Source organism: Strongylocentrotus purpuratus, unplaced genomic scaffold, assembly GCF_000002235.5.
Source record: "Strongylocentrotus purpuratus isolate Spur 01 unplaced genomic scaffold, Spur_5.0 spur5_scaffold_16, whole genome shotgun sequence".
Lineage (NCBI taxonomy): Eukaryota > Metazoa > Echinodermata > Echinoidea > Camarodonta > Strongylocentrotidae > Strongylocentrotus > Strongylocentrotus purpuratus.
In genome coordinates this window covers 20,871,702-20,880,063 of record NW_022145601.1, presented here as the reverse complement: position 1 = coordinate 20,880,063, position 8,362 = coordinate 20,871,702, and the positions used below count along the sequence as shown (strand labels likewise).

The window sequence follows — 8,362 nt, the reverse complement described above, 5'->3', positions numbered from 1 at the left end:
TACAATCCCCATCTAACGTAATGATTAAACCATGGACCTACTATAGTGTCCATGTCTAGTAGGTCCATGATTAAACCGCCATCGCTACAATGTAACATTAACACACCGATATAATAGTAGGTCCATGGTCGGGCACATTCGTGTGCATGAAAATCTTTATCAATGCTGTACCAGCTGCACGGCCTTGTCAAAAGAGATGTGATACTTTTTTATGGCAGCGACCCTGGTATTGGGCTTTATATTTCACCAGGGATATGTGAGTTTTTGATTTCACATTAATTTATGCTGGTACATTATATGCATATGAGAGGTTTGCTGAGACTGAATAACCTACCTGTACTAAAAGAGAACCGTTGGGATGCTGAGTAAATAGGCCGTCATCACATTCCTCAAAGATATCTAGCTTGATTGGACGAAAATAACGTGAGTACATTACCGATTTTTGTACTTCTCCTTGTTCTGCCTGTTTCTACCATTTTTCAAATTTAAAGGTAAAGACCAGTATTGGAAATGCCCCAATTTCAAAAAATGAAATGGAAGCTCTCATTACCAATCATGTGAAAGAATATGTTTTGACTAATACATGATGATTAAAAAATTGCCGGGAAACCGCCTACTAATCCATATATTTGGTAAATTTGTTTCTCTCATGGTCTGTGAGAGATATAGGGTAGTCCCATATACATCTTTCTGTGTATAGTGCTTGTAACTTTACGAAGAATGGGCCAAATTTCTTATCATTTTGATGATTCCAGAACCATGCAGATGCTAGATGCTAGATGATCAACCTTTTCTGATCGATTCCACAACGTTTCTTTCACAATGCAATCGCATGCGACCATAACTGGTCTTTACCTTTAATGATATGAAATTCAAATCAGTTTAATTCAATTCAATAAAGAACCAATTACATAGAAATATTTAGCTAACAGAGTATTTTCTGACTAGGCCTATATTAATTGAGAACTTGTAATTTCGCGTTTGGGGCATATACGATCTATGGAGTACATTTTGCTCGACCATGCAGCTTTTAAAGTGCATTATTCATATTCTTCTAAAATGTACGTATGTGATGGCTTATCATATCAAAACGAATTAACATCTCCCATATATCGACAGATGGTTATTTTCTTCTTTTATCATGTTTATTAATTGTTAAGACAATTAAAATAATATTATGTATAAGATTAGATTTTGTTTATCCGACGACGTGCATCATGGTAAATATAGGCCTAGCCTATATTGTTTTCAGTAAGAAATTCTGCGGACCTTCTGGACAACAACCCTTCTATCGTTTATCTTCAATATAAACCCTATTTCTCTCCACATGCTAATTTTAATCAGCGTATATCGAACACACATTATTAGCGTTATGAATTGCAGTGGAAAGTTGTAGCCAAAATAATGAAGTTATCAAATTGGAAATTTGCTGTACAACGAACCGATGGCGTAGCTTTATAACGGCACAAATGGGCGCTCACCCCACAGATCGAATAGCAAAAAAAAAAAGAGAAAACAAAACATAAAAGGGAAAGAAAAGGACAGAAAAAGGAAGAAAAAAGAAGAAAGGAAAATGGAGGAAAGGTAAGAAAGCGGTGAGAGAGTTAACCTTAAAATGACGAGGGGGGGGGGGGGGAGGCTGATTTAGCCCCCCTCCTCTATTTTCGCGATTACTTCGTAATGTACTTCAAGACTTTTTCCTTAAAGTGTTTTTTGTTGTTTGTTGAATTTATTAATTTATTAATTAGAACAATTCGTTGATATACAGTATACAGAGTTTTTAGATGCACCTTTTATATGTTGCAGTTTTATACCCATCTTTTCACATGTAATGTTAGTATTCCCATTTGGCATGGTGAATAAAAAGAGGACACTCTTCTTCTTTTTTTTTTGGTCGAAATTTGAAAATTTGAAATTTTGCTCCGTAGGGGGGGGGTAAGGTCACTTTTTTTAGGTCAGCCATGGCATTAATTTTTTTTTTTTTTTTTTTTTTTTTTTTTTATTTAAAAAAAAAAAAAAAAAAAAAAAAAAAAAAAAAAAAAAAAGGCGCCTGCTATAGAATAAAGATTAGATAGCGAGACTGGTCAAAGGATTTACAATTGAATAAAGTTTATCGAGAGTAAATGTGTTTTGAAATGTATCCATTCTGGCGTGTAGAGAGAGAGAGAGACACACACAGACACGCACATAACAAGAGAGGCTGAGAGAAGTAGAGAGAGAGAGACAGTGGTATATAAAGAGAAAGGCAGCGCGGGGGAAAAAAGAGAGAAGTGCACAGAGAGAGAGAGAGAGAGAGAGAAAGAGATATAGAGAATATCCACTAGCTATGTTATGAGACTGAATAGCCGCATGATGTATTTGTCGTGATGACCTTACTATTGTACTCTTTACCATCACACCGAAGTTTGATATAGGCATTATGTATATTATGTAGTGGCCTGAAATTAACATGAAGTTTATCACAAAGTTTTGCTTTTTTTCAGTGAAATAACCTATATACTAATGCTTTTTCATTAATAGTTATTTGTTCATGAAAGTAATTTTTAATTTGAGTTTTCGATAATTTTCCAAAAAACTCTAACCTTGATTTTTTTGGGGAAAATTATCGAAAACTTTAGACAGTCTAGACAGTCCTTGCCTCTACCCAATGCAGATGGCGTATAATGGAAAATGACCAGTGTGATATATGTAAAGAAACAGAAACTACTTTTCATGTGTTGCTAAAATGTAACAAAACAGAAACTACTTTTCATGTGTTGCTAAAATGTAACAGATTTTAAACATCACTTGAAAAGTAGTTTCTGTTTCTTTATGCATATACCACACTGGTCATTTTCCATTATACGACATAGATCTGCATAGGGTAGAGAATTATATGTCTTCTGTGTTTAGCGTTGCGTGTTGTGTGATAAGGGTGTGTTATCTTCACAGCTTTATAGGGGTTCGCGGAAATAGTCCAGGCACTGACAATTGAATCATAAATTTTGCAAGTGCTCATAAAATATTACGTAATACTATAATCGCCTCGAAAGGAAGACATACCAGGTGAGTCCCACCTCTCTGGACAGACAGCTAGCTGTTTGTATGTACGAATCCTTACAGTTGCATAATAGCTATCTAGCTGCTGCATTGCTTCTTCAGACGAGAGATTGAGGTTTGATTTTATGTAAGTAATTCATTTGATATTTCAGTTTAGAATCTTGTAACCATTTTAGTTATGGGGTAATTGACACCGTGTCAGTAATTATCGACGAAAGCTCGAAGTAGTGTAAGTATATTACTCTCTGATATTATTGTAGATGTAATTAGGAATAACGAAATGACCCTTTTGCGACAATCATTCCACATGTTGTTGCTTGGTTCATTATATTCAGAGCCTTAAAAATATACTAGATGCACGAGTATAGAGGGCACAATTTTTTGCACACACTGCGTTTCCGTTTATCATTAATATAATGTGTTTAATGCCGGGGATTTTAAGAAAAGAAATATACTTTAAAATCATTCGATTGGCAACATGTTGAGAGATTCAAAATCCTTGTCTTTCGATCAAAATTTGAGAAAAAAATCCTCGATTTTGACAACATCCTCGCCCATGTAGTTTGTCAGAAACATTTCATTTCATTGAACTATCGTAGCAATAATAGAAAAAAAACATATTACTGCCAGTTTGAAGAACAATATGTGACCAATAGCCATAAAAATAAATCCTATCCTGAAAGGTAAAAACATGAAAATTTATTTTAGTTTTATGAAACAGCACGTTCTTCAAAGATTGCAAATAGTTGATGGCACCCATGATAAGCTGATAATTTTGCCTCGGGATTATTGCAGGGCAAACGTTATCATTTCATTCATAAATACTATTGAAAGGCTCATGTATTCTCCTTTAATGTATTATATCAGATCATCACTTACATGCACATAATATTTTATAGGCAGTTTTACGTTTTTAGTAATGACAAGATTCAGAAGAAGAGCCACGAACTCGTAAAATGAGATTGAGACTGATAAGCGCACATACTTATTCTAGATTATATATGCACAAGACGCCAAATGATTATAAATTCAAATTAAGGCCTACTTAAGGCCTACTCCAGTTTTATGGGGGAATAACCGTGATTGAAAAGAAATGGGGATAGTTGCATTGGTCTTGCACCGAGGACCCCCCCCCCCCCCAGGGGCGGATCCATCCGACGACAGGGGGGGGGGGGCCCAAATCTTGAGATTTTTTTTGTTTGCGCCGACTCAGCCGGTGAATAAGCGGGGGAGGGGGGGGGGGGGGGTAAGAGCACATTTTTTTTTTTGGGGGGGGGGTCCAGATTTTAGGAATTTCTTTTGCTCCGATTTAGCCGGTCGGTGAATAAGCGGGGGGGGGGGGGGGGGGGGGGTAAGAGCACATTTTTTTTGTTGGTCCAGTTTTTGAGGAAAAATTTAGCGCCGACTCAGCCTGTCGGTGAATAAGCGGAAGGGGGGGGGGGGGGGGTTAAGAGCGCTTATTATTATTTTTTGTCCAGTTTTTGAGGAAAAATTTATTCCCCAGTCAGCCGATCGGTGAATAAGCGGGGGGAGGTGATGGAGAGGAGAACCACTCATTTTGTATTAGGGGGGAGTCAGGGGGCTCAGGGGGGCCTGCTTTTGTGTTTTGCTTTTTAAAAAAAGGTCAAATTTACGTTATTATCCTATCTTTTTACCGTTTTGGGGGGCTAGGGGGGGGGGGGGGCGGGCCGGAGAATCGCTACGTGGATCCGCGCCTGCGCCCCCCCCCCTACTTCCCGTTTTGACTAGCTTACTTTCCTCTGATATTTGAAAGGCTGTTGTGTAATCATAATGATATCTACCAACAAATTCAACCAAAAAATCCCTGAAAGTTTTTTTAAAATATGATCAGTGTATGCCTTTATTAAAGGTATAGACCAGTTATGGTCATGCGATTGCATTGTGAAAGAAACGTTGTAGAATCGATCAGAAAAGGTTGATCATCTAGCATATAACTATTGGTGTGTACTGCCAGGTTCTGGAATCATCAATATGTTAAGAGATTTGGCCCAATTTTGCTAAGGTTACAACTTACAAGCACTGTGCACATGGGACTACGCGATATCTATCCAGTCCGGATAGATATAATAATTTACCAAATGTATCAATTTGAAGGCGGTTAATTTCCGGCAAAATGTGTATCATCACGTATTATTTTTTATAAGTCAAAACATATTCACCGTTCTTTCACATGATTGGTAATAAGAGCTTCCTTTTAATTTGTTGAGAGGTGGGGGGGGGGGGCGGTTCCAAACCTGATCTATACCTTTAAAACCTGTCAATCTCCGAATGATAAATCTCTTTAATTACCTAACACGTTATGTTAAGTGTAGTGCACATGCACAATGCTGCGTAGTCAATTAGGAAGTGTTTCCTTAATTTTACAGCCAGAGGCGTGTAGCTAGCGTGAGTCCACCCACTTGATCTATTGGGGGTGAATATGCATGTACAGGTCTTACTCAATGCGACTCTACAAGGTTATGAATGGCATGACTCGATCCAGGCGTCACTTTTTTTTTCTTCTCTCTCTCATAATTGCCTTCTCCCGTTCCCTCTCACATTTCTCGCTATTCCTATATCTTATAATCTTTTGTTCACCACTCAATGGGGGGGGGGGGGGGGGCCGGGGGAGGGGGATGGGACACTTGCCCTCATGCCCCCTGTATAACTACGCCACTTAAGTGTGTGAAGAGGAGTACATGTACGCACGATGCAGCGTAGTCATGGTAATCAAGAGGGAAAATGTCTTTGAACAGCTAATGAAGATTCATTAATCTCGATCACTTAACGTCAACCAAAGGTTTGTGCTCAAAGTTAATTAGGCCAAAGTTGCTTTGGGATGTTTTGTTGCATTTCATATATAGTGTCAACCGCTAGCGTACTTGAAAGAGGGATAAGGGGGAGGAAGCCAATTAATCTTCCCCTGCTGACAGATCATTAGTTACTACCTTTAAAAAAATGTACCCACTTAGTAGCAGCTATGCGAATCATTATTGGTCAATACTGAAGGGAAAACACACACACGAAATAAACATCAGTTTTAAAAGCCTTACCCTATTTTATCCACAATTGATAGGGTAACAGTTAATGTGAATGTACCATAATTATGAATGACTTAAGCAATCAATTAAATACGACGCATCGATAAAAATAAAAAAAATAAATAAAAAAAAAAAAATCAACAATAATCACGACCGTCTCCTCTTTTACAATATGATAATTATTATGCATGGGATTAACCTTGACAAACTAACCTGACTTTGTTTATCCCAACCCATATTCTATTTTACTAAATGTTTTCCAGTTTGTTTGCTTGGATATTTGCTTCTCTATGTATACCTTTTTCCTTATATATAATTTAGGTTTTTAAATATCAATCTTGGCCCTATCTTTCATACTTGTTTTTTTAACTGACGTGCGAGAATGAGCAAAATGAAATGAAACTGAAATGAAATATATAATAATCATTTGGTAGGTACATAACTACTTACTACTTAGCATGATGTAATCGAAAGAAACTATTGTGATTTAATAAGCCAGCATATTTCACTTCTCAATACTAGTACATGCAACAACTGTAGTAGTTATTTATATCTGTCTAATCAGTCTGTTGTAATGTATGTACAAAGCAAATTTCTCATTTTGTATCTTTAGTATACCTTTTTGTATTTTCCTTTATTATTTTTTTTCATAAATTTCCTTGTATCTTCCCAAATATGTTCATTGCCTAATATCATGTACCTCTTATTCTATACTATGATGTAACGAGACAAATGTCTGGTTAATTGGTTAAAGATGAAGTTGAGTTCTGGTCATGCGATTGCATTGTGAAAGAAACGGTGTGGAATCGACCAGAAAAGGTTGATCATCTAGCATATAAGAATTTGTGTGTATTGCAAGGTTCTGGAATCATCAAAATGATAAGAAATTTGGCCAAGTCTTGGTAAAGTTACAAACACTGTACACAGAAAGATGTATATGGGCATGCGCGGATCCAGGATTTCTTAGGTGAGGGGGCCCAACTTTTTTTTTTTTGCTCCCGAAAATTTGAAATTCGCGCCGGCCAAAAATTCGCTCAGGAGGGGGGGGGGGGGGGGGGGGGGGGGGGGGGGGGGTAGAGAGCACAATTTTTTTTTTGGTCGTCAATTTTTTCTATTTGCACCCCCCCCCCCTTGAGCGCCAGGGGGGGGGGGGGTCCCAACCCCCAAAAAAGGTAAAAATCACGTGATTTCACATGATTTTTTTCTCAAAGGGGGGGGGGGGGGGGGGCCGGCCCCCCCCCCTGGATCCGCCACTGTATATGGGACTACACGAACACGTGGCGTAAAAATCCTACCCCCGAGCTTTAAGATGTTACATGACATATTTAGAATATGAAGGCATTTGAAGAGCCATGCTTTTCAGGGAACATGTCTTATCTGATGTTCTTCCACACTTGCATAATACGAATGATAACGCTCACAAATTGTTTACCTCTTCCCAGAACTCGACCTTCTCTCTGAGTTTTATGCAATAGACATGACATATATAACAGACAGAGGATTACGTGAACATCTTGACTAATACCTGGGAAACAAGCAAAACATACCGAACACTGTTCATGTCATAAAACATAGTGCCAAAGTTCAATTCGAGTTAAGGGTTAGAAATTAGGTCCAGTAAACTTTGTGGGATTCACGGTGTCCGGTTAGTCTGCAAGCACAGACCCTAATTTGACACTTTATCAACAAATCATTGTGCCTTGAGAGAACTCTAGCCCAGCTACCTACTGGTTGTGTCAGGAGCAGCTACAGTACATGACCTATGGTAGTCTTATAGTGCAGACTCACTTTTACGACTGACCAGGGTTTGTGCTTGCAGACTAGTGTCCGATGGTGTATGTCCCCTCATATTGAGATGTAGCCTAGCTATAACGCATGATGGCTAGCGGATTATGGCACCTAATTTGAATACAAGAACAATTAACAGAAATGTGATTCCTCTAATCTCTATACCTAAAACCAATTATACGAAATGGGCTCCAAATATTTAATTCAATTCAATTTATTTCCAATTTAAAAACAATTTACAAATCAATAAAAAATACATATGAATAATAGTGGCGGGATCATGAAAAGCACCAATTGGCTTATTAAAAAACGAACCCAAATGACATAAATACCTTTACATCCTTCAACTTGCCCTTCAGTATACAACTCCGAGCCCCTATGAGGCCGGTGCCCCCTTTTTTCTTACAATTAAGGAATAGATTGTGCCCCCATCCCCTGCATCCCGCCCCCTCCTAGTCCGGAATCTGGCTGGTTCCGTTCATGTTGGCTCATTA

The 8,362-nt window shown here is 38.1% G+C and overlaps 1 protein-coding gene across 2 annotated transcripts in view; it reads left to right on the top strand.

Moving 5' to 3' along the window:
• Positions 1–260: 260 nt before the first annotated feature.
• Positions 261–8,362, top strand: part of LOC115918687 (ATP-dependent translocase ABCB1-like) — a 49,233-nt gene continuing 41,131 nt past the window's right edge. Inside the window, exon 1 of one of the 2 annotated variants that reach the window (XM_030987027.1) lies at positions 261–423. The gene's annotated coding sequence lies outside the window, so the exon portion shown is untranslated. Of the gene's footprint in view, positions 424–3,075; positions 3,167–8,362 lie in introns of those variants that run through there. The other variant, XM_030987025.1, reaches the window with a different exon arrangement.